Source organism: Protopterus annectens, chromosome 15.part0 (assembly GCF_019279795.1).
Source record: "Protopterus annectens isolate FY-2018-M chromosome 15.part0, PAN1.0, whole genome shotgun sequence".
Lineage (NCBI taxonomy): Eukaryota > Metazoa > Chordata > Ceratodontiformes > Protopteridae > Protopterus > Protopterus annectens.
Genome location: NC_056749.1, coordinates 669,808,519 through 669,835,906, shown reverse-complemented (window position 1 = coordinate 669,835,906; position 27,388 = coordinate 669,808,519). Strand labels below are relative to the sequence as shown.

The following is a 27,388-nucleotide window of genomic DNA, read 5'->3' as shown; positions in this document are numbered from 1 at the left end:
CTTTAAATGAAGACTTCGGATCTGAAACTCAAACACGAAAATCTCAGGAGTTGGCCGACCGGCACCTGCAAACTGCTTCTGCTTCGGGCACCGCACGGCAAGAAAGACTGAAGAAAATGGCATCGGCTGCATCTTTTATACCCCTGACGACCTGACGTCAGGGAAGAGGCAACAGCAACCAACGCAGGACCCATGACTTTGAAATTCAGGCTGACTGAGGGCAACCTGCCAGCAGGATAACCCAAATGTAATGACTGCAACAGTGAAACACGAAGAACATATGATAATGCATAGATATTGCCCTGAAGCGTAGATATTTCCTGCATGATTCCTTGATAGGGATGTGCAGATAGGCTTCTTTTAGGTCTAGGGTGGCTAACCAGGCATCTTTTTAGGTCTACGGTGGCTAACCAGGCATCTTTGAACAGCATAGGTAGAAGCTGCTGAAGGGTGACCATTTTGAATTTTGGTACCACCAGGAAGGTGTTTAGAATGGAAAGATCTAGGATTGGGCACCAAGTGCCCTTTTTTCTGGGTACCAGAAAACGTCTGGAATAAAACCCTTGACCTATCTGTTCTGCAGGAACAGGCTGAATTGCCCTTATGGAGAGTAGGAATTGAACTTGGTTTTGTACCTCTGCCCACTGGTTTGGAGGAAGGTATGGGAACCCTTTTGGGGTTGGCAGTGTGTGGAAGTAAAATTTGTACCCCTGGGATACAATGTTGAATACCCATTGGTCTTTGGTGATGGAGGTCCAGTTTTTTACACGGTGGGCAAGTTTTCCTCCTAGGGGCATGAGAAATTGGGCAGAGGTGAGGAGTGGAGTGGAGAAGTCATTGTGAATTATTTCTATAAGGGTGTGGCTTAGCACTCCCTGTTTTAGAAGTGGAAGTACTCCATTGCTTAAATCTCTGCATACCCTGAAACTGTAATCTGGGGAGTCTATTTCCCCTGGGTCTAGTTAGAGATGGCCTTGAGGGGGCTGGAAAGGACCAATGTTTCAAGGGGCAATGCCTACTGAATCTTGGAGGCTGCACTTGCAAAAGATCTTTGTCTGCATAGACTTGGCTTTTTCTTCCATCTTTTTTTAGAACCTCTTCTGCTTTGGTGCCAAACAAATTGTCCTTATTCAAAGGAGCATCTAGTAATTTTGATTTGACATGGTCTACCAAGGTCTGCTCCTTAAGCCAAGCATGACTTCAGTACAGAACCAGTGACTGCTGACCTGCAAGATGCTTCTAGGGCATCAAATCCACATTGCAAGGTATGCTTGCTGACTTGGCTTGCAGAATGCATAAGCTCCTGTAAGTCTTTATTTTCTACACAGTCTGCAAAGGTAGATGATTTTTGCTTAATGAGTTCCATAATATGTTGCTGGTATTGCATGTGAAAAGTATACTTGTGTACACTTACCATAAATGTAGATGTTAGAGTGTATTCACTGTTATCTGCCTGCAGGTAGCCCTCAGCTGGCCTGAATACCAGAGTCTTTGGATTTCTACGTTGGATGCTGTCGTTTCTTCCTTGACGTCAGGTGTATAAAACATGCAGCTGACGCCATTACATCAGTTTTTCTTGCCCCAGATGTCACGTGCCCCCACAATAGGAAGCAATTATATGGTATGGTACACCCCTTGCAAAAGGCAAATACACATGATATAATATATGCCAAACAATAAGGAGAAGTAGAGGCAAGAGTCAGGGGGCTGGAGGGAGGGTAAGCAGGACTGCAACAGTGAATACACTCGGAACATCTACATTTATGTTAAGTGTACAAAACTGTACTATGTTCTTCATGTTTCACTGTTGCAGTCATCACATTTGGGTTGATTCCCAAAGCTAAGGAAGGGAGGTGGAAGTTAAAGACCATTAGGACCAGCTATTAATCCCTGCAAGACTGCAGTGGCAAATCTAGCTCTGGATTTAGAAAAGATAGGGAAGTAGTAATGCTTGGTGAAGGTCTGTACAGAGCTCCAGGTAGAAGCTTCTAGGATGTTTCTGGTAGGAACCCCTCCCAGAAATGCCACAGAGGTAGATGCAGCCCTGGTGGAATGTGATCTTATCCCCTGTGGGGTAGTTTCCCATGGTGCCTGTTGCAAAAACTGATGCAATGGGCTATCCATTTGGAAATGGTTTGCTTTGAAATAGCCTCCTCTGCCCCTGCAGCAAAGCTAACTAGCAGCTGTTCAGATTTTCTGACAGGCTTAGTCCTAAGCCTGTCCAAATAGAATCTAAATAGTCTGTGGATGTCCAGAGAGTACAGTATTCGTTCACCTTTGTTTTGTGGATTAGGGAAAAAAGGCAAATGAATGGACTGATTTAGGGACACAGAAGACACCACCTTGGGCATAAAGGAAGGATTAGTCCTGAGGGAAAACCTGTCCGCATGGAAGATAATGAAGGGTTCCACTGCCATGAGGGCCTGTAATTCAGACACTCTTCTAGCTGAAGTAATGGCTAGAAGGAAGGCTGTTTTCTTGAGAGAAGAGGGGGTGGCTCAGTATTATGAGCTGAAATGGCAGACGCATTAATTTTGAGAAGGATAGGCCCTTGTGGAGCATTTCTGTTAAGTACTGTAGAATTTGAGGTAAGCTGGGCACCGCTGTGCCCATGCCCTGAGCTAGGTTCTAGGAACAGTATCTTTTCCATTTTTCAGCATAGGCTTTTCTAGTACTAGGCCTCCTTGCCTCAGAATGACATCCAGTACCTGCTTACTGCGGGATGCTAGAGGAGAGCTCAAGGAATTAGCCAGGCTGCAAGGTTCAGGGTTTGAAGCTGAGGGTGCAGAATCTGGCCTGCTTGCTGGGACAGCAGTGAAGGGGTCTGAGGCAGGTGCCATGGCTGTATCAGTGTCATATTGAGTAAGAGGGGGTACCAGTGCTAGCATGGTCAGTCTGGTGCAAACAGTATTGTCCTTGGCTTGTCCTGTTTGATCTTTAGTAGGACCTTCGAGAGGAGAGGCAGAGGGGGGGAGGCATAAACTGAGAGGCTTTCCCAGGTGAAGGACAGAGCATCCACTTTCCAAGCTTGGCTGTGGGGAGTTCGTATGTAGAATTTGTGCAATTGGCAGTTTTCAGGGGAGGCAAACAGGTCTACCTCTGGAGTCCCCCATTTGTTCAAGAGGTTGAATATTTTGGGCTCTAGCTTCCATTCGTGTGGGTCCATGAGATTTCTGCTTAGGTTGTCTGCCAGTGAATTTAGTTTGCCTGGCAGGAACTGAGCTTGCAGGTGTACTTGGCAGCTCACGGCTGTGTTCCACAGAGCCATGGCTAGTCTGCAAAGAGGGTACGAGTGGGTTTCCCCCTGCTTGTTTATGTATCACATAACTATGGTGTTGTCTGTCTTTACCAATAGTTGTCCTGTAGAATACGGTCTTTGAAGGCTGTCAGAGATTTCTGTACAGCTAACATTTCTTTTTGATTGATATACAGGTGCATCTGTCTTGGGTTCCATCTGCCCTGAATGCACTGCCCTGCCATGTGAGCCCCCCATACATTGTCTGATGCTTCTGTTATTAGGGTTTGGGTGGCAGGGGGGTAAAGTGAAAGTGAGTCTCTTGTTGTGGTAGCAGGCCTCTGCCCACCAAAGGAACTCTGTCTTCATACAAGGAATGATAGACATCATTGTTTCTAGGTCCTGAGTATATTGACACCATAGGCTTTTTAGATACCACTGGAGTTTCCTCATATGCAGTCTTGCGTATGGAATTAGTAAAATGTAAGAGGCCATGAACCCCAGGGCTTGCAGTATTTTCCTTGAAGATAGCTGGGGTTTTGTGGCCAATAGTTTGAAGTAGGTTGCCAAATAAACTTGTTTCTCCGGAGTGAGGAATGCCATCTGGGAAGCTGTGTTCAAGCTTGCTCCCAGGAATGTAATCTGTTGGCAGGGTACTAGGCGAAATTACTTTTCGTTGATGGTGTACCCCAGAGAGGTTAGAAGTTTCTTTACGAATGCCAGGAGTTGTAAATAGCAAGTCCTGTCTTTCTGCCTGAATAAGACGATCGTCCATGTATGGGTAAATTTAAATATTTTTTTGCCTGCAAAATGCAATGGCTGGAGCTAGACACTTCATGAATACCCTGGGAGCAGTAGATAAGCCAAAGTGAAGTGCAGAGAACTGATAGTGCATGAAACCTGCCCTGAAGCATAGGTATTTCCTGCAAGATTCCCTTGTTGGGATGTGGAGGTAAGCTTCCTTTAAGTCTAGGGTTGCCAGCCAGGCATCCTTGGCTAGCAGGGGAAGAAGCTGTTGCAGAGTTAGCACTTTGAATTTTGGAACTACCAGAAAGGTGTTGAGAATAGAGAGGTTGAGAATAGAGAGGTTCAGGATAGGATGCCAGGAGTAGTCTTTTCTGGGTACCAGAAACGGTCTTGAATAAAAACCTTGTCCCCTTTGTTCTGCTGGGACAAGCTGAATAGCCTTGATATTGAGGACAGACAGAACCTGCTGTTGGGCCTCCGCCCATTGATTTGGGGGTAGGTCTGGCCAACCATTTGGGGTTGGTAGTGTGTGGAATCTGTATCCTTGGGAAACTATGTTTAAAACCCATTTGTCCTGGGTAATGAGTTCCCAGTTTTTTGCATGCAGGGTGAGGTTTCCTCCTAAGGAAGCAGGTAGTTGAGCAGGGCTTGGAAGGATTAAGGTTAAGTCATTGTGCTATTTTTCTGTAGGGGGTGGCTTACTACTCCCTGCTTTGGAAGTGGAAGCCCCCTGAATGTTTAGGTCTGTGCGTAGCCTGAGACTGTAGCCTAGGTAGTCTGCTGTTCCTGGGTTTGGACTGAAGGCCTAGAAGGGACTGGAAAGGACCAGTTCTTTGAAGGCTAATGCCTACTGAATCTGGGAGGCTGCACTTGTAGGAAATCTTTAACAGTGTGCATAGATTTAGCTTTTCCTCCATCCTTTTGAGGACTTCCTCTGCTTTGCTGCCAAAAATGAGGTCTTGGTTTAAGGGAGCATCCAGTAATTTAGCTTTTACATGATCTGGCAAGTTTTGTTCCATAAGCCAAGCATGCCTTCTAATTACAGAACCAGTGACAACAGCCCTGCAAGATGCTTATAAAGCATCAAAGAACGTTTACCAACTTGTTCTGCAGAATGCATTAAATCCTGTAATTCTTTGTGTTCAGTACAGTCAGGAATCAATATCATTTTCTGTTTAAGTAGCTCCATAACATGCTGATACTTTAACATATGAAACTGGCAATTTAAAGCCCTAATGGCCAAAGTAGCAGAAGTGTATACCTTCTTACCCTTTCTAAGGCTCTTGAATCTCTATCAGAAGGGGGAGGATTTTTGGCAACAGAAGCCTTAATGCCTTTTGGTCCTTGGGAAATGGTCTCTGGATCCGCAGAAGGTTTCTTGAAGAAGAACATGTGAGAGTCAGGTACTCTGTAGTACCTGTCAGGTTTTCTGGGAGCTGGAGGTAAAGTGTCTGGGGTAAGGCTGGATTCCAAGAAAGCATCATCTATAATGTCCAGAACAGGAGGGATAGCTAAAGGTCTGTGTTGAGGTAGTAGTAGGAACTCCCTAAGTCTCTTTTTGGACTCTCAGTAATCCTGGCTTTCCCAGCAGAAATGCTCCCTAAGTGTGTGCAAGGTTTCACAGAAAGAAAAATCCTCTAGAGGGGAAGCACAGGGAATGGGATCCTCTGCATCAGAATCCTAAGTAGATAAGGGCAAATCCTGGTAATCAGGAGCAGAAATATTAGACTCCTGATCAGAAGAATCATACATAAAATCAGTTCTTGGTTTCTTAGAGGGGGAAGGCTGGCTTCCCCTAATTAAGGTAATAAGGTCTTCAGCCATTCTACGCATCTGTTTTTTTTTTTTAGGCATATGGGCCTGATCCTGTGGTTTGGTCATCGGTTTTTAGGCGTGGTGTGAGTTTTTGGCCTGGATGAAAATGATGGCGTCAGTTTAATATGAATGTCTGTAGGACTAAATACACCCTCAGCAGCTGGTGCCTGCACAGCGGCTCCGGATCCATCCAAGGTAGAGACATCCGCAGGTTCCATAGTCGAAGAAGCATCTTGCGGCATACTGGACTCCGAATGGGTCTCAGTAGAGGCCTGTGAATCAGAAGTAGCGGGTATCAGGGGCTGCGAAAGCGCCTGAGTACTGGCGGACTGGTGAATAGCTTAATGAAAGCATCGGTGGCAGGTTTGGACCTATGCGGTCTATCTCTGTCTTTATCCTTACAATTTTTCCAAATATTGGTAGTCCGATGGCTTGACGAAGCCATTTCAGAGTACACAGAATGAGTAAGAAAGTAATTAGCTGCAAAAATAGCCCGAAGACAAATAGTTCAGGCATTGAACAAGGCACACAACCAACAATGAGGGACAGCGTGGTCTGGGCTTAAACAAGGGATGCAGTAAGAATGAAAAATCTCTGTGAGGTATTTCCTTTCCATAGATAAGACAATTGTTAACTTTTACTGACATTTGTTACAGCAAGAAAAAGGATCCCCAATGGGGTACTTAGCTTTTTTGAAGACTTCGGGTCTGAAACTTGAAAAAGTAGTTTCGTACCTACCATAAATGTAGATGTTTGAGTGTTCACCCTGCTGCAGTCATCACACTTGGGTTATCCTGTCGTCAGGCGGTCCCGCAGTCGGCCGGAATTCCAAAGACTTGGTCCGGCGTCGGTTGCTGTCGCCTCTTCCCTGACGTCAGTGCGCCAGGGGTATATATAGTGCAACCGACGCCATTTTCTTCAGTTTTTCTTGCCATAGATGTCAGGTGCCCCCAAAAAGGTGAGCAGAAATTAGTACCAAATGGAGTAACCTCTGCCCAAACACAAAATCCCTTCAGTTATAAGCAAATACATCATTAAGGTATTGAAGAGATTTAGCCAGTAGATCAGAGGAGATGGAGGGAGGGTAACCTGGACTGCAGCAGGGTGAACACTCGAACATCTACATTTATGGTAGGTACAAAACTGTACTATGTTCATCGTGTTACCCTGCTGCAGTCATCACATTTGGGTTGAATCCCAAAGCTAAGGAAGGGGGGAGGTATCATAGAGGGTTACTGGAGGCTATAAGGCCCTGCAGAACTGCAGTGGCGAAGCCCGCCCTGGTCTTAAAGAGGTAAGTGATAGTGTTTGGTAAAGGTGTGTACTGAACTCCAAGTTGCAGCTTCTAAAATCTCCTTGGTTGGAACCCCCTTAGAAAGGCTGTAGAGGTAGCTGTTGCCCTGGTAGAGTGGGACCTAATGGTAGCAGGAACTGGTTTCCCATGATGAGTATAGCAGAAACGTATGCAATGATCTATCCATTTAGAAATGGTTTGCTTTGATATAGCCTTCCCTTGAGTAGCTGTAGCATAGGATACAAAGAGCTGGTCAGATTTTCTGAAAGCCTTAGTTTTGTCCAAGTAGTAATGAAGTTGCCTGTGAATGTCCAAGGAATGCGGGAGTCTCTCATCTTTGTTCTTTGGATTTGGGAAGAAGGTGGGTAAGTGGATGGTTTGATTTAAAGCCACGCTGGAAACCACCTTAGGCATAAAGGAAGGATTAGTTCGTACAGAAACTCTGTCTTGATGAAAAATGAGGAAAGGTTCCACTGCCATTAGTGCCTGTAGCTCTGAGACTCTTCTAGCTGAAGTTATTGCTAGGAGCAGGGCAGTTTTCCATGATAGGAACTGAAGATCTGCAGAGAAAGCTGGTTCAAAGGGAGGCAGTGTTAGTTTTTCCAGAACAAAATTGAGGTCCCATGTAGGTGTAGGAGCTCTCCTGGGTGGTCTAATGTTTTTTGCCCCTCTGAGGAACTGCCTTAGAAGAGGATGTGAAAATAAAGGAGGATCCGTGTTCTAGTGAGCTGAAATAGCTGAAGCATGGATTTTAATGGAGGAGAAAGAAAGTCCTTTGTGCAACATCTCAGCTAAATACTGAAGAATGTGAGGCATGTGAGGCTGAACTGTGTCTTGGTCTTTAGCTTGGTTCCAGGCACAAAACCTTTTCCATTTGTCCGAGTAAGCCTTCCTGGTGCTTGGCCTCCTGGCTTCCAGACTAACATCCAGAGCTGCTTGGGAAAGAGGAGCTGGTTGTATGTTTAGTTGATTTGCCATGCAGCCAGATTTAAAGTTTTGAGCTGGCTGTGAAGAATCTGATTGTTTTGTTGTGTGAGCAAATGGGGGATTTGAGGCAATATCCATGGTGGGCTGTGGGCCATATTTCTCAATAGCGGGTACCAGTGCTGGCATGGCCAGTCTGGGGCTATGAGAATCAGCCGTGGTCTCTCCGTTTTGACTTTCAGAAAAACCTTTGTGAGAAGAGGTAATGGAGGGAAGGCATATACTGTCAGGTTTTTCCAACAGAAAGAGAGTGCGTCCACTTTCCAAGCTTGATGGTGAAATGTCCTTGTACAAAATTTTGTTAGTTGATAGTTTTGAGGACTGGCAAACAGGTCTACGTCTGGAAGGCCCCATTTTTGAGTTATCATTGCAAATATTTGTGGATCTAGTTTCCACTCGTGGGGATCCTTGATGTTTCTGCTGAGGTCGTCTGCCAATGTGTTGTTCTGTTCTGGCAGGAAATGAGCTTGCAACTGAACTTGGTAAGCCAGAGCTGTGCTCCATAAGATCATTGCTTGCCTGCATAGAGGGTAGGAATGTGTACCCCTTGTTTGTTTATGTACCACATTACTGTGGTGTTGTCCGTCTTTATTGCAAGTTGTCCTGGATGCAACAGATCCTTGAAGGCTGTCAGAGCTTTCTGTACAGCTAGCATCTCTTTTTGATTTATGTGCAGATTTCTTTGATCTGCAGTCCATAGGCCTTGAATACATTGTCCTGCCATGTGTGCCCCCCCAAGCGTAATCTGAAGCATCTGTTGTGATAGTTTGCCTGGCTGGGGGCAAGGTGAAAGGCTGACCCTTGTTGAGGTGACATGCCTGTGACCACCATAGAAATTCCTGTTGTAGGCAGGGGATGAGAGATATCATTGTGTCCAAGCTGTGGCTGTGTTGAGACCATATGCTTTTTAGGTACCACTGTAATTTCCTCATATGCAGCTTTGCAAATGGTATTATTAGTATGCAAGATGCCATGAAGCCCAAAGCCTACAGAAATTTTCTTGCAGTTAATTGGGTCTTTGCTGCCATTGTCCTGAAATATTGAGAGTTGTAGTTACTTGTCTGGCGTAAGATAAGCCCTCTGGGCCGTTGTATCCAAGCTGGCACCCAGGAATGTCATTTTTTGTGAGGGTACTAGTTTTGACTTTTTTTCGTTTACTGTGTACCCCAGACAGTTTAGTAGATGCTTTACAAAGGCCAGATGATGTAAGAGAATGTCTTTGCTTTCTGCTTGGATGAGGCAGTCGTCCAGGTATGGATATATTTGAATTCCTCTTTGCCTGCAGTATGCAATTACTGGTGCCAGGCATTTTGTGAAGACTCTGGGCGCAATAGATAAGCCAAAGGGCAGTGCAGAGAATTGGTAATGGGTTGAACCTGCAATGAAACGGAGGTATCTTCTGCAACTTTGTCTGACTGGGACATGCAGGTATGCCTCCCTGAAGTCCAGCGTTACTAGCCATGCTTCCTTGCCCAACATGGGAAGTAGCTGCTGTAGAGTTAGCATCTTGAATTTGGGTACATGTAAGTGTTTAGAATTGAAAGGTCCAGAATTGGTCTCCAGGCATTGTCCTTTCTGGGCACTAGAAAGAGTCTTGAATAAAATCCTTGGCCTTGCTCTCGAGTAGGTACCAGCTGAATGGCTCTCATGTCCATGAGAGCTGTAATTTGCTTTTGTGCCTCTGCCCATTGATTTTGTGGAAGGTTTGGCATTCCTCTTTTCATTAGCAAGGTGTGAAAGTGGAATCTGTATCCTCGTAAAATTATGTCTAGGACCCATTTGTCCTTTATGACACTGTGCCAGTTGTCTGCAAAAAATGCGAGCTTTCCCCCCAAGGGGACTGCCAAGAGAGTATTGCTTGGCCAGATGAGGTGCAAGTCATTGAGTTTGCCTTCTGGTGGATTGAGACCTGTCTTCTCCTCCCTTCTGTTGTAGTGCCCCATTGGTGAGGCTTATGCTGGGCTTGTGGTTCTCCTCTGCCCCTTGGGCATCTGTATTTACCCCTCTGTGGTCTGTCAGTAGCTGGAAAGGACCAATTTTTTGTTGGCCAGTTTCTGCTGAAGCGAGGGGGTTGTACCTGTAGGAAATCCTTGACTGTCTGCATAGATTTTGCCTCATCCTCCATTTTCTTTAAAACGTCTTCTGCTTTAACTCCAAAAAGCACATCCTGCTGTAAGGGAGCATCTAGTAATTTTGCTTTAACATGATCAGGCAAAGTTTGTTCCTTTAACCAAGCAAGCCTATGTATAACAGACCCAGTGACAGCTGCTCTGCAGGAGGCCTCCAAAGAATCAAACCCACATAGTAAAGGTATGTTTGCCCACCTGCTCAGTGGCGTGCAACAGATCCTGTACTTCTTTCAATTCAGATTGTTGAGGGAGAGTGGTTATTCTTTGCTTTAACTGAGAGATTAGGAATTGCTGATATTTAAGCATGTGAAATTGGCAATTCAGTGCCCTCATAGCTAGTGTGGCTGAGGTGTAAACCTTTTTCCCCCACCTGTCTAGTGCACTGGAATCCCTCTCAGAAGGTACCGGGTTTTTAGCCACAGAAGCCTTAGCCCCCTCGGGACCCTGGGAGATAGTCTCTGGGTCAGCTGCAGGGCTTTTGTAAAGAAATTGGTGGGAATCAGGCACTCTATAGTATCTGTCAGGCTTAGCCGGAGCAGGAGGTAGAGAGTCTGGGTTCAAACTGGATTCTAAATAAACATCATCCACAATGTCCAAAACTGGTGGGATGGCAAGTGGTCTGTGTTGGGGGAGTAAAAGAAACTCTCTGAGCCTTTTCTTCGAGTCAGAGTAGTCCAGACCTTCCCAGTGAAAATGTTCCCTCATAGTGTGTAAAGTTTCCCCAAAGGAGTAGTCTTCAGGAGGAGAAGCTGAGGGAATAGACTCCTCAGCATCAGAATCTTCATAAGGAGAGAAGGAATAAGACTGAGGAAAATGGCGTCGGCTGATGCCTTTATACCCGAAGACCAGCATAGATGACGTCGGGTGAAGTGCGACATCAGCCGAAGCTGGACCCAGACTTTGGAATCCGGCCAACCGAAGGGCTGCCTGACGACAGGACAACCCATTTGTTATGACTGCAGATGCATCCTTGAAGGACATGGAATAATCTTGGTCCTCAGAGGAGTCTGAAGAAATGGACAGTTGTTCAGAGAATGCATTATCTTCCTCTTGTCTAGGCCTTTTGTCAGGAGGGGGCTGGGAACCCCTGATTAAAGAAATCAAATCTTCAGCCATTTTGAGAATCTGTTTCTTAGGCATGGGGCCTTGAACAGGAGACTGAAGTGCAGTCCTTTTAGATTTAGAGGGAGTCTTCGACTTAGAAAACGTTTTAATGGTGAGAGTCGTCTGTCTGAAAACGTCTTCAGAAACAGATGGCGTTTCTGTAGCACCGACGTCTTTTAAAGCAATGTCGTCGGAAGGGCCTGAACTAAATGGCTGCGTCAGCCTGGTGCCTTCCGCCAAAATTTCTGTAGCGGTCTTGGGTTCCAGATCTGTGGTAGTCAGGGGCTGCATCGGAGCCTCACTGAGGACCAGAGTACCGGAGACCGGATCAGCCGAGGCCTCGGAGTCTGGCTTAGGCCTGGGCTGTCTGTCCTTATCCATGCATTTTTTGTGCAAGCCAGTAGTCGGTTGCTCCGACGGCATGGTGTAGTTAAATTTCCTACCGAAGTAGTGTCGTGCTAAATCAAAGAGTCTTTTAATAGTACGCTTATTAAACCTAGCATAAAACCGACAAGTGACGTCGTGGTCTAGGCCTAGGCAAGGTACGCAATAAGAATAAAAATCCTTATGAGGTATTTGCTTCCCACAAGAAATACAATTAACTTTCTCTGACATCGGTCTGAGGCCAGAAAAGTTTCCCCAACGGGGTACTTAGCTTTCTAGAAGACTTCGGTCTGAAATTTGAATTTGAAAATCTCAGGAGTCGGCCGACCGGCACTTGCGAACTGCTTCTGCTTCGGGCACCGCGTGGCAAGAAAGACTGAAGAAAATGGCGTCGGTTGCACTATATATACCCCTGGCGCACTGGCGTCAGGGAAGAGGCGACAGCAACCGACGCCAGACCAAGACTTTGGAATTCCGGCCGACTGCAGGACCGCCTGACGACAGGATAACCCAAGTGTGATGACTGCAGCAGGGTAACACGACGAACATCGAATATTTCAGGAGTTGGCCGACCGGCACTTGCGAACTGCTTCTGCTTCGGGCACCGCATGGCAAGAAAGACTGATGTAATGGAGCCGGTTGCATGTTTTATACCCCTGATGACCTGACGTTACGGAAGAAATGACAGCATCTGACACAGAAATCCGAAGACTCTGGTATTCAGGCCTGCTGAGGGCTACCTGCAGGCAGATAACCTAAATGTGATGATTGCAACAGTGAAACACAAAGTACATCTTGGCAATTCAATGGCCTAACGCCGAGAGTTGCAGAGGTGTATACTTTTTTACCCCATCTGTCTACAGCTCGGGAATCCCTGTCCAAAGGGGTGGGATTCTTAGCTGTAGTTGCTTTTATACCTTTAGGCCCATGGGAAGTGACCTCTGGGTCAGCAGTAGGGTTTTTGAAAATAAATTTGTGAGAGTCGGGGACCTGTCTGGTTTCCTTGGAGCTTAAAGTATCAGGAGTTAGACTAGATTCCATAAAGACATCATCCAGAACCGAAGGGCTTGCTAAAGGTCTATGTTGTGGCAAATGTAAAAAATTATCAGAGTCTCTTTTTGGACTGAGGATAATACTGGCATTCCCAGTGGAAATGCTCTCTTAAAGTATGAAAAATCTTCTGGAGGGGTAGCAGAGGGAATGGATTCCTCTGCATCTGAATCCTCATAAGCATATAAAGGCAAGTCTTCATATTCAGAAACCTCAGAGCCGGACTCTTGGTCAGTTAAAGCTGCTGGGGACAGGTCTCCTTTTCTCTTAGCAGGGAAGGCTGGCTTACCCTAATCAGCATGAACAGGTCCTTCTGCCATTTTAAGCACTTGAGTTTGTGGCAAGGAAGCAGGTGATTGTGACTGGGTCATTTTTAGTACTCTTGGCCTTAGAAACTCGGCAGATTTAGACAGAACTGAAGATGCGAAAGAAGTCTGTTTGTGTTGAATATCAGTAATGCGAAGAACTTCCTCAGAAGCCGGTACCTGCACAGCGGCTCCGGACCCATCCAAGGTAGAGACATCTGCAGGTTCCGTAGTCAAAGAAGAGTTTTGTGGTATACCAGACTCCAAACGGGTCTCTGTAGCAGCCTGCGAATCCATCGAAGTGGGCATCAGGGGCTGCAAAAGCGCCTGAGTACCGGCGAACTGGCGACTAGCTTAACGGAAGCGTCATCAGCAGTTTTGGACCTGTGCAGTCTGTCTTCATCCTTACGTTTTTTCAAAAGATCGGTAGTCGGTTGGCTTACCGAAGTCATTTTGAAATATGGAGACAGAGAGCAAAAAGTATTTAGCAACAATAAGGGCCCGAAGACAAATAGCTCAGGCATTGAACAAAGCACAAAACTGACAGCGAGGAACGTTGTGGTCTGGGCCTAAACAGGCGATGCAGTAAGAATGGAAATCTCGGTGTGGTATTTGCTTTCCACAGGTGAGACAATTGTTAACTTTTTCTGACATTGGTTAGAACAAAAAAAAAAAGAAAAAAGATCCCCAACGGGGTACTTAGCTTTAGAAGACTTCAGGATGACTCAATTTGGAAACAAAAACTCGGGTAGCGGCCTACTGGCACTCGTGAGAACTGCTTCGGGCTCCCCGGCAAGAAAGATTGATGTAATGGCGTCGGCTGCCTATTTTTATACCCCTGACGACCCGACATCAGTCGTGGAGTGACAGCAACTGACGCAGAAATACTAAGTCTCTGGTACTCAGGCTGACTGAGGGCTACCTGCAGGCAGATAACCCAAGTGTGATGACAGCAACAGTGAAACACACAGAACATCTTCCTGGGGAGGCTTCAAGGCCATGAGTGCATTAAACGACCCCTGTCATTCATGCTGGAGATCTTTGGGAGCAGGGGACAAGTGTTTAGTTTGCTGCTTCTTCTTTAGAGGGACCATCAGCCTTAATGACTTTAGGAGGTTCAGACCCTTGCCAATACTCAATGTAGTGATTAACCTCCTCCCAAACAACTATCTTTGGAACATCTCTCGGCCCCTCAGATATGATCTTCCAAGGTGCCTCCAAAACATTTGCAATGGACATCTGCAAAGCTGGATCCATGCCAGCCTCCAACATGGTTGTGGCAGACGAATCCAAAAGTACAACCCAGTCGATCCTCCTGGCTTTCACCTGCCTCAAAAGAGATACCTGGGGGAGGCAGTACAGCAGCCAAATCAGACCTAACTTTTCTGGTCTTCTTACATGTCTGACCTTCGGGACATGATAATTCTGCCACAGCACCTTGTGCAAACAAATTAAGGCATTGGTTCTCCAAGTAGACAGACAAGAACAGACTACTACTTACGGTCTTGGGGACAAATGCTTGATAAATTGCACACTTAGTATGGTCATGAGAAGCAAACTGCGTGCTCAGTATGGTCATGAGAAGCACTCAAGCAAGAGAATACTCGTTATGGTCCTTATGGGGAATCCGTCTCCCACACTGACATTTTCCCTTTCTGGACGACATGTAAACTTGCAAACCGAAAGAGGTAAGAAAAAAAAAAACAGGGCACTTATCTAATAATGCCTTGGTAACCAGCAGAAATGAAGCAGTGTTTAGACCGACAATCAAAGATGGCGTTTGGACTGGCAGCAAAGAAGTTCTGAGGTATACATGTCCGTATGTCATCTTTATGCTCTACACAGTGAGAGGGGAGTATATGTGTGACACGATGGATATAAAATTCTACAGCTTTGGTATACTGGTCAGACGGTGGGCTACCCTTGGCAGTGGATCCCTTTAGCGAAGAATACTGCAATAATGATATGGAAGGACATATACTTTTGCTCATATTATGGAAAACATGGACTGGAAAATATTCACCTACAGTTTACAACATTGAATGGAGATGTGAGATTTTATGTGCAAAGATTCTTATATTTATTCAATGAGAATAAAATACTTACTAGATAAAATAAAAAAAAAATTGCAATGCTTTGGTTGACTGTTCACTGTACATTTTAAATAAAAGCTCACATCTTTTCAGTAGGTGCTATGGGATCTTTAACTTCCACCTAAGTTAACACCAGCTTATACGGAACTTCAGTTTAATGTCTTGTTCAAAGAACTGCACCACTGCCTCAGTCGAATGGCTGTACCACTGAAGTGCACCCCCCCCCCCCAATGTTGAACATTAATGTCAATACTGGTTCAAAAATCCAAGCAATTAGTTGGGGGGACACAGACACAAAATGCACTTATGGGGCATATTACACTTACTACATATATGCCTTTGAGATGTGAAAGAAAATAGGACACCATGACAAAAATAATGTGAATAAATGCAGAACACTGCACTTTGCAAAGATTGCACTCCAGTCACATAACATGAGAACTATGCGCTATGAAGTAGCAATGTTGACCACTGTACCAATGTGTCACCCTGTGCCTGCTAGACAACTAATAAATTAAAATATACACAAATTCTAGAAATCACCTTGCACTCTGAATTAAACTGCTATGCTCATCACGTGTTCTGAACTGATGCTTTACAAAAATCCTTAAAAATATTCTTTGTATTTTACTGCTACAAAACATCTTTTAACAAAGTAAGAACGTGAAAGCGTCAAGTACTTTCTGCTTCTTCAAACAGCAAGCTGAAAGATGTGAAGCTTTTCGAGGCTGACTGGGTAATGCTATTCTGACAACTATGCCAACAGTTCACCCCAGCAGCACCACCCATGTTGGTTTGAAAAAACTCAGACCAAACCATTAACACAGCCAAGAAAAAAACTGAGCATGCACAGTGAAATGTTATGTAGAGTGACTGGAGGCTCTGAAAGAAATGCAGACAGCACTCTGAAATGGAGATGGACAAAAGGGGTCTCAGACATGGTCTCCTCATAACTTACCTTGTGCTTGACTAGCTAACCCAGAGCATCCATAACAAGGCCATCTCTTAGCTTGGTAACATGACAGGCCTCAAGTTCAACATGATTACGGATTGTGCCACCTTTCGGATCATAGCTCTCAACCAATCGGACAAATATAAACAGAATCAGGGACAAATCCAAAAATAATCAGGGACAATCAATGACACTTAAAATATTAGTTCTATTAACTTGAGACATTGACAGAACAAGAGAATGTGAATTATTAAACAGTTTTTGAGGTAAAAGAAGTCTATAACTCATTGTCATTTACTAAGTATAACTCACTGCATTTTCCCCAAAAGTCACCAATTTTAGGAGGGATTAAGAGGGACAGGGCTAAGATTTGAGTAAAAATCAGGGACATCCCTGAAAATCAGGTACAGTTGAGAGGTACGTTTCCGATGAGTTATTAAACTAAGACCCCATTGGCTTAAGATCACACTGCACCCATCATACAAGGTAGTGGAAGTTTTCTGATGCCATGGCCAAATTTCTGCCATTATTATAAATACCACCTTAGGTCCCCCTTGAAAGAGGCTATTAGCCTAGTGGGACTAAGTCAGTCAACAAAGGATAAACAGATAAAATACAACAAAACAAAAACGGACAGATTTGAAAATATCATGGCAATTTACTAATGTCTAATATTTATCCAACCAAATGTGAACAGACTTTTCTGACAAACCAAAAAACAGAAAAAAATGCACAAATAAGAGTTTATTACTTTCAGGCAATAAAATACAACATTACAGAAAAAACTCAGGCAGCACCTAACATTATTCACTACCTCACAAAGGCAATGATCTATTTCACAGACAACCAAATGCTACATGGAAAAAGACTAACAAAACACAGACATATACCAAAGTGTACTGGAAATGCACATTAATCTAAAAACGTAAACTTGCACTGCTAGTTAAACTGACTATAAAATATAATGCACTTGGAGGTTTCTCCATTTGACTACAGATGAAGTCTCGTACTGCTTCATATGATCATCTAAAAAAATCACTCGTTTTAAACATTCAGATTTTTTTATATCAAAAGACCCATTACAAGTCTTAAAAAAGTCCAAGCATTCCATTATAAAAAAGTGTATAAAAATAATTTTAAGACAATGGCATGCTCATTAACTTACAGAATGTATGCATAATTGAGATTTATGTGAATATGTAGTACTTAAATGTCAGTTAAAACCACTATCTATACTGACAGCAGTAAATGCCTCTGCCTTGCCTTTAAGAGGTTTGGCAATAACTTGGGTTGCTCTGGAGAAGTACCTGCACACTGTCCATGTCTTCTTGGTTTCCTAAATCTGCTTGTTAACAAGAAAATTAATTCAACTACTGACACATATTTCATGTCCTCTGGCTATTATTTTTCACAAATTATTCCAGACTCTCTGCAGCACCACAGCAATTTCATGAACTGAGTAATTTGACACCTGACTGGGAAAAGAAATTCCAAGAGATGAAAGTTAAAAACAGTCATATCTAATTAGCATGTCCTCCTTTAGTGTCCCCTGTCAAAGAATAAAATCCCATTATGAGGTCTGAGCAAAAGCTTTCAGGACTAGGTGATGGTCACCAGCATGAGAAACACTAGCAAATAAAGAGGTGTCCAGAGTTCTCGGTTCCTAGCACAATTGACCTTTACCTCTGATAATTCACTCTCATTCTGATCCTCTCTCCATACATTAGTAACCCTTTCATGCAATTTATCTTTTTACACATTTCACTTACCAAGAGGGTCTGTCAAACTAAGACAGATACCCTTTATCTATAAAAAAAAAAAAAAAAAAAAAACATCTATTACTTGTGAAATCAATACCATACATTTTGTGGCAAATGCCTTTCTTAACAATCCTGAGTACAATAAAATATCTTTAGAAATAGATATAGCCAATCATCTCATTAACTGACACATTTGGTAATGCAACTGTAATACTGTATTCGTTGAAATGCATGCACTAATCTGTTTCTTCAATATTGCATTATGCAATTAATTACTTTTGTTTTGATGGTTTGCATTCATTTTCATTTGTGTACGATCTGTCTCTATAACCTAGTTCATATCTTAAATTTCTGTGGAATGGATACAAAAATGCATTTTTTTTTACTATAACGGACAATGTAACACAAGTTTCTCTTGCAACATATGTTATATTCAGCTTGTAATGGAGCTTTTTTTTTCCTCTAGGACACTAATGAAAACAATTCTCAGTCTAATCTTCCCAATCAACAAATACAAAAAAAAACAAAAAACCTCTAGTTCAAGCCAACCATCAGAGGCACGGAAATCTTGTACCGGCATTTATCACAGAATACTATAACAGATATAGACATGCTCTCTCTATGGTTCCATGCTACAACCTGATCTGCAAAATGTACTGCAAATACAAATCTGAAGCCAAAATTTGTAAGGTATAAAGATGACAAGAAATTCAGCTGTACGAATGTCCTAAATAGCAGAGGATCTCTTGTCTGAAAAGCTGCCTCATCCATGCCTTAAGCGGTTGTTGTATTAATGGTAAGTGACAATGCAATTCCCAGTTGTAGAATGTCAGATGTCAGAGCTGTAACCAGCAACCTATTTTGTGATTACAGCCAATCAGAAACTCATGCGAAGCACTACATCACAACGGAAGCAATCTGCTTGCCGTCAGTAAAGAAGACATAACGAGCACTACATTACAGCAGAGGTAGGCATGCGACATATTGTACTCTCACTCATACTAGTAAATATGAAAACAGGACAGTGATGGGGAAAACGTACATAAGATGGACTAAAAAAGAAACACTTAAAGGTGGTAATTAAAATAGATCATAGATTAAAAAGGGGGGGGGGCTGCAGCTAATGCAACATACTTGGAGGCTGTGCACTTGGACAACTAAGATATGGTCATTTGCCAAAGCAGCAATTATACAAATTTTTACTACTACTTACCACCACCACCTGTTGGACATATTTTCGAAGACTAACAACAACACGTTAAAACAAGCAAGCTTGAATGTCAGCCTTGATGAATTACTTGGCAATATGTCAGCTCAGATTTTTTGTTTAACAATTTGAAGATTAGTGGCAAATGTCTAATAAAAACATATGCAATGTTGTGGTGGAAAATGGTGTTTTTAAGTATTAGTCCTTATACGATGTTCATTATAATTATTACCGTTACATCTGCTCATGTTGCAGTGTGTTTTAAATCCTGTGTGTGTCCTTAACTGGTAATGTGGTTAGACCATGCTTACTGTTATTTACGGTTATTAATTCAGGTGGTAATTACATAATTGTTATAGAGTATTATGTTGGCAGACATTATGCATTGTTCAGTATGATCTGTTTCTGCGTCAGCTCATGTTCCAATATTTTATGCGATACTAGACTGATGCAAATTTTAGTTCATATTTATTGTTAGTACAGTTGTTGCAAAGAAATGTTGCTGGGAAACTGTACGTTAAGGTTGTTAGCACCGCACTTCCTTGTTTCAGGATCCAAACTACCACTCCAGACGAGTCAAGTACAATAATACTATTAGCGGAATGAAAAATCAGAAGCCTTAGTAACATGCAACTCGGAGACTGCCCACACAATTTACTGAAGGTAGTACATGGCTCAGTTCAGAAAGGTAAATGAATGCTTTTATACTACCATATTCTCATAATGTTTAGTAGTTTGTTTCCCTGAGACGCAACAAAAGCCTCCAAAATTGTACTTTAAAACCTAGACACATTTTCAATTTAAAAGGACTGATTAGTCCCATTAGTGGGGAAGCACTATGGCTGACCAGAGTGAAATCAAGAGCACATCAATAAAATGTCCTCAATAAATCCAATGGTGAGTTAAAAGTACTATGCAAACAAATATACCCCAACATTCTATGATTTAACAATTAGTTTTTACTTGAGTGAAGGGGGGCACACAGATAAGCCACTGACTGCAAAGGAATTCAAGGAGGATTTCAGAAGTGGCTCTTCAAACAATTTCACTGTGGTCAGTGAAAACGGACTCTGCATCACTTTAAATGTATCCATTTATTTCACAGTTTCTTTTATATTAACCCCCCCCCCTACACTGTGCAACATTAAATAAAGCCTACAGTATCTTAAATGAAAGATCTCATGAAGTGCATAGAAATACTGGCAATACTATTGTATGAACATCAGGCAGTTGATGCATGGTTTCATTTTGAAATAGCCAGTGTAACTAACCTGGATCATGCAGACAGTAAAAAACAAAGGCAACTAAAGGATGTAACTGACAGGTGCAGAAATAGTGCAGGTCTCTGTGTTTCAGAGGACCCATGTACAGCTACCTCAGCCTGGGTGGACTGACTGGCTAGCATGCTGCATGCTAGGAGTGAGAATGAACACTGGTGCACATCTGTGCTATCTCCCAAAATGGCCAGAAGGGAAGTCAACAGACAGGCTGGCAAAAGGCACAACTGAAGGTCAAGGGAAGGGGCTGGCAATGGCCATAGGAAGATGCCAAAACTGGTTTACAGACAGGCTGCAGGAGACATGGTACAGACCTTCAAAGAATCACAGACAGCTCAAAATTATGACTTGATGTCACTTAGTCTAAAAAGGTGAGGAAATTACAGTGGTGGGTGAAAAACAGATCACTGATAAGCCAACATGGGATCCTCCTAGTTGCCCAGGCCCCTCTGCCTCAGAAGGGCAGAATATCAACCCCACCAACCACTGCACTAAAAGAGCAGCACTTGGGCTGAGTCTTGACAGAAGTAGGGATTGCACATCTGTTCAGTTTTAAATTCAGAGTGGGTCCCTGGTCAATGGGGTGGCAAAACATAACTGGATAAAAAATATTGAAATACAGAATAAAGAACATAAGTAAAATATATCAAAATAGCAATTAGTTTCCTGAGGTGGCAGCTGCCCAAGCAGATGGCTGATAAAATGCAGTGCTACACAGGTCTGCACCCTGTGAAGTCTGTGGTTACAACCTGAATTTAGCTTCACCTTAAGACCTGTAGAAAAGTTCAGCTACAACTAAAATGTTCTTTCACTTTAGCATTTTTTGCATTTAACAGCATATGCTGATGACTGCCACAATATTGTTTGCATGATGGCTTGCAAAAGTGAAGACCATCTCAGAAACCAGAGTTAGTTCTCTCAGTTACATAAAGTGCTCTGAAGATACATTTTAAGTAAATATGGGGGTGGGGGAATCACCTGGTCTACACCATCTCAAACTAATGTTCCTGCAGAAGAACAAAAAGCTTACTACTGAGGATATATTCATGCCTACACAACAGCATTCAAATAATTAAGTTTTGGTATGGCACACAGAATTACTAAGCCAATATGCATGACAGAGAGGGGGACATTGCCCCATTGCAAATAATCATGGTATTATGCAAGTTAACCTGCAAAAGTACTACATGAATAAGATATCCATGTATGTTCTAGAAAATGTCTACAAAATATATTGGAAAAATAAATCTTTTTTACTGAAATGCCTGTACAGTGAATACTTCCTGCAATTTTCAGGCGTATCCTCAAGTTTTTAGCATAAATATGTTAAGATATTTAATGTGGATATGTCAGCCTGAGCGGTAAGTTATAAAGCAGTTTAAAAGGGTAATAAATTATGAAGCAAGCATTCAGAACAAGTCAAAAGGTACCGCCACCAGACAGACACTGTGGAAGACACCCAGGCAAAGGTCACTAGGTAATGTTTTGTACGAACACGCATCACGGATTTGACAAAACAGGACATGAGGAGGATAACATCCTGGTTCAAACTAGAATTGATGGTTGTAGCAATTGGGTGCCGTCAAAATAGCAGAGACAAAAACTGAAGGTAAAAATTCAGTTTAGCTAATGTAAGAAACTCAGGCATGCACATCTTCCCAGCTGGTCTTAAAATTCACTTGATGGTTTAAAATTCAAGATCGCTCTTTAAAAAGAGTCCTTGTGAGTATGGCAAAATTCTGTATTTGATGACAGAAATGGTCCTAAAAAAAAAAAAAAAAAAAAAAAAACAATGAACCAAAGAAACCAACATATTTCCATCTGTGATTTACAAAATCAATCTGTTCAGTGTTTTCCTATACAGTAATTTGTGTATTGCTTTAAATGAATAAACCAATACCTGTAAAACTCTTCTGTAAATGCAGCACAAAACAAAATAATTACTCTGGAGAGACAAAATAATCACCATAACACAGAATACAGTTACATTACTAGTCACCAAAACAGATCTTTCAGAGATTAACATACCTTTCAACTACTCTGCATTTCGCAGACTGCTCTGGTTTGAGTTTTAATAAATTACATCTGACCACAGCTCTGATATCACTTTAAACAGCTCCACTACCTCTTGTGTCACTGGCTCAAATATACAGTCAATATCAGAAGGGGGTCAGTTTTAAAAAAAAAAAAAAACAGTACCACACTGAAGTGAGTGAATTCCTGCACAGCTGTTTTTATTACATGTACTATCAGGAGGTCACACATTCCATGCTGCTGACTCACAGGTGTCCAAGACCTCTGTTTGACATTTGATCTTGCACGGTCGTACAGTCTATGATTTCACAGAAAGTACAGCTGAGTAAGTTGCATTTACCCACAACAGTATTTGTTTGAATTCTTTGTTGCTGCAGTAGCCTTTGGACTACATGGGTTGTGTGTTGACTAAGATACAACTGGTCATCTTCCAAAAGCTCTGACTTGCCCCCACTTCCACTATGATTGATGGTTGGTCAACCCTGAGAAGGGAAAATCAACAGAGTGGAAAATCTTCAGGACTTTCTTGCCAAAAAGTTAAGTAGCAAGCGTATTCATCCTGAACTAAGCAAATAAGAAAAAGTTATTTCCCAACAATAACTATTCATAATATTCCCTAAGAGGGTGTGAGTGGCTACTGTAGCAGTGAGGAATAGGAAGACCTACTGTTACAGTAAATGCTTACAGATTGTCATTATAAATGCTGTTGTACCTTTTAGGTTATACGAGTTGACTATCAAAGCCTAGCCAAAGTAGGAGGAGGAAGGATACGGATCCAGGAGCCCCTATAGAATGGTCCTAGCACAGTTAGTCCAGGATCTACAGAAAAAATCCAGATAGTAATGTCTTGTGAAGGTACATACAGAGGACCATGCAGCTGCCTCGAGAATGTTTCCAAAGCCCACCCCATTCCAAAGTGTTATCGAAGACGAGGCCCTTGTAGATGAGTCTTGATACTGCCTACAACTGATTTATCATGGTTGGTATAAGAAAAGGCAACAACCAAGGACAACCATCTGAAAGTCTGAAACATGCTGTTCCTTAGTGAAAAAAAAAAAAAAAAGTTGATCAACCTTTCTAAAGTACTTCCTTCTATCAAGAAACTATCAGAGCTGCCTATGCACATCCAGAGTATGTAGAATCCTCTGATTCAGAGGGTCAGGATAGAACACGGGGAGACTGACGGCTTGAAATGCTGAAAACAACCTTGGGCACGATTAAGGGATTTGTTCTCGATACCCTATCCCTACGGATAGGGCTCACACACCATGAGAGCTTGCAACTCGTACATTCTTCTTGCAGATGTCACAGTAATGAAAACTGTTTTCCATGTAATGAATCTTGAAATAACTGGATGTGCAGGTTCAAATGGAGATGTGGTTAGATCTTCCTGCACAAAATTAAGATCCCAGGAAGGAGAAGCCTGTTTGTGAGGCAGTCCCAGATGCAACACTCCATTCTGAAACAGTTTTACTAAAAACACAGAAAAAAGTGGAGGATCCATTGGCAAACATGCTGAAATGGCTACAAGATGGAACTTGACAAGTAAAGAATAGTGTCCTTTTCTTCTACATGTTGCAGTACTCGTAACAGGAGGGAGTCTGCCACAGGCTACCTCGAATGTCCAGCCAGTATACAAAAGTCTAAAGCTACTGTAAGGTCCGTGAAACATGGCACATGGGATCCCTTCCAACATCGGTCATAAAGTGACACCTCATATATAGAAGACATTGGCATATACTATCCTCAGAACTGAATGCTCCAAGAAATACACCAATGTGAGATAAACTGAGAAAACACACATCCAGGAAACAAGCAAGCATTGCGGGAAGGTGGGAGAGATAGAATACTGCAACATATAGAGGAGGACATCTATGGTTATGGTAAGATTTTACACAACTATTCTATGTCCTTCTGTTCATACGTTGCAGTATTCATAACTCAAGGGAGAATACCAAAGCTCATGAAGAAGAAAGAGCGGGAGGAGGAGGAGCAGCACTCTACAAACCCCTGAAGAACAGCCCTGGCAAAACCAACTCTAGTTGTAGATATCCCATCCAACTGGTAATGTTTTGTGAAGGTATGGACAGATCATCAAGTGGCTGCTTCTAAGATAGAAGACGTATCCAGACCCTTTAAAAAAGCACCTGAAAAATACAGCTCTAGTGGAATGAGCCTTAACTGGAGGAAAAGTACAGTTGTGTACACTTAACATAAATGCAGATGTTAGAGTGTACTTACTGTTGCAGTCATCACCTGTGGGTTATCCCTGCCGTGGCAGCCCTCTGGCGGCCTGAATACCAGAGTCAATGTTTTCCTGTATCAGCTGCTGTCACTTGTTGACTGACGTCAGGACGTCAGTGCTATAAAGCAAGGCAGCCAAAGCCATTACATCAGTTTTTCTTGCCCTAACCAGTAGGAAGCCCAAGGAAATATGGTAAAGTGGTCCTTGGTGGCTAAAAGCCACCGTAAGAAGCTTATGTCTCCCTAAGGAAAGAGGATACAAGGGGGAAGGAGAGAGGGGAACCAGGACTGCAACAGTGAATACGCTCCAACATCTACATTTATGGTAAGTGCACACAACTGTACTATGTTCTTCGTGCTTCACTGTTGCAGTCATCACATGTGGGAGGAGTCCCAAAGCTGAGGAGAGGGGTGGGTAGGATTAGTAAGAGACCTAGGCCTGGGTCAGCATGCCCTGTAAAACTGCAGAGGCAAATCCTGCCCTAGCCTTAGGGAAAAGAGGTAGGTGGGAATGCTTTGTAAAGGTATGGACAGAAGTCCAGGTGGCAGCTTCCAAGATGTCCCTGGTGGGACTCCTCTGAGGAATGCTGTGGAATTGGAGGCTGCCCTAGTGGAATGGGTACGAACAGACATAGGGGTGGTTGCCCATGTAATCTGTAGCAGAAATGGATAACAGTGTGATAACCATTTGGAAATGGTTTGCTTAGATATGGGCTTCCCCTCTGCCCCTGGGGCAAAACAGATGAGAAGGTGGTCTGTTTCCTGAAGGGTTTAATATGGTCCAGGTAGTATCTGAGCTGTCTGTGCACATCTAGTGAGTGCCCCCCCCCGTTTTGAGGGTTAGGAAAGAAGGTGGGTAGATGCATGTCATGGCTGAGGGTCCCATTAGATACCACCTTGGGCATAAAGGATGGGTTAGTCCTCAGGAAGACCCTGTCTGCATGGAAAAAGATGAAGGGCTAAATGGCCATCAGTGCCTGAAGTTCTGAAACCCTTCTGGCTGAGGTGATAGTTAGTAGGAAAGCAGTCTTCTAGGAGAGGTATCGCAGTTCTGCTGAAACAGCAGGTTCAAAAGGTGGTAAAGTTAGTTTTTCCAAAACATAATTCAGGTCCCAGGCTGGTGTGGGTGGCCTTCTGGGAGGTCTGATATTAGAAACCCATCTGAGGAATTGTTTAATGAAAGGATGTGAGAACAGGGGCTGATCTGTATCAAAATGAGCTGAAATGGCTGAGACGTGGATTTTAATAGAAGAGAAGGAGAGGCTACTATTGAGCAACTCCACTAGGTAGTCCAGGATAAGAGGGATGGAAGGTTGTGAGGGAAGTACAATGTACAATTACCATAAATGTAGATGTTAGAGTGCATTCACTGTTGCAGTCATCAAATTTGGATTATCTGCCTGCAGGTAGCCCTCAGCCGGCCTGAATACCAGAGTCTTGGATTCCTGCGTCAGATGCTCTCTCTTCTTCCATGACGTCAGGGGTATAAAACATGCAGCCAACACCATTACATCAGGTGCTCCCACAATGGGAAGCAATTATATGTTATGGTAACCCTCCAAAAAAAAAAGCAAATACACCAGAAAGCTTAAATACACCAAACAAGAAGGAAAGGCAGATCCAAGAGAAGTCAGGGGGTTGGAGGGAGGGTAACCAGGACTGCAACAGTGAATACACTCGCACATCTACATTTATGTTGTGTACACGACTGTACTATGTTCTTCATGTTTCACTGTTGCAGTCATCACATTTGGGTAGATTCCCAAAGCTAAGGAAGGGAGGAGGAAATTATACAGCATTAGGACCAGCTATAAGGCCCTGCAGGACAGCAGTGGCAAAGCCAGCTCTGGATTTAGAGAAGAAAGGTAAACGGTAATGTTTGGTGAACTTATGAACTGAGCTCCAGGTAGCAGCTTCTAGAATGTCTCTAGTAGGAACACCTCTGAGAAAGGCTGTAGAAGTAGATGCAGCCCTGGTGGAATGAGATCTGATCCCCTGGGGGATAGTCTTACCATGGTGCATATAGCAGAAACGAATACAATGGCTTATCCATTTGGAAATAGTCTGCTTTGAAATAGCCTTTCCCTCTGCCCCTGCAGCAAATGCCACCAGTAGTTGTTCAGATTTTCTTTGAGATTTTGTCCTGTTTAAGTAAAATTTAAGTTGTCTGTGTACATCCAATGAATGCAGAATCTGTTCCCCCTTGTTCTGTGGATTGGGAAAGAAAGTTGGCAAATGAATGGTCTGATTAAGAGCCACACTGGATACCCCACCTTAGGCATGAAGAATGGATTGGTCCTGAGAGACACCCTGTCCGCATGAAAAATGATGAAGGCTCTACTGCCATAAGAGCCTGTAATTCGGAAATCCTTCTAGCTGAAGTGACTGCTAAAATGAAAGCTGTTTTCCAGGATAGAAAATTTAAATCTGCAGTAGCAGCTGGCTCAAAAGGAGGGCGAGTGAGTTTTTTCCAATATAAAATTGAGGTCCCAGGCAGGGATGTTCTTCGTGTTTCACTGTTCCAGTCATTACATTTGGGTAATCTGCTGGCAGGTTGCACTCAGTCGATCTGAATTCCATAGTCTTGGGTCCTGTGTTGGTTGCTGTCTCCTCTTCCATGACGTTAGGTCATCAGGGGTATAAAACAAGCAGCCGATGCTATTTTCTTTAGTCTTTCTTGCCGCGTGGTGCCCGAAGCAGAAGCATTTTGCAAGTGCCGGTCGGCCGACTCAGGAAATATTCGAGTTTGAGTTTCAGAATCGAAGTCTTCACTA

At 43.1% G+C, this 27,388-nt stretch overlaps 1 protein-coding gene across 1 annotated transcript in view; it reads right to left on the bottom strand.

Moving 5' to 3' along the window:
• Positions 1 to 16,821: 16,821 nt before the first annotated feature.
• Positions 16,822 to 27,388, bottom strand: part of TSPAN6 (tetraspanin 6) — a gene marked incomplete in the record, with an annotated part of 833,747 nt that continues 823,180 nt past the window's right edge. The window contains 1 exon segment of the mRNA XM_044057519.1: positions 16,822 to 22,099.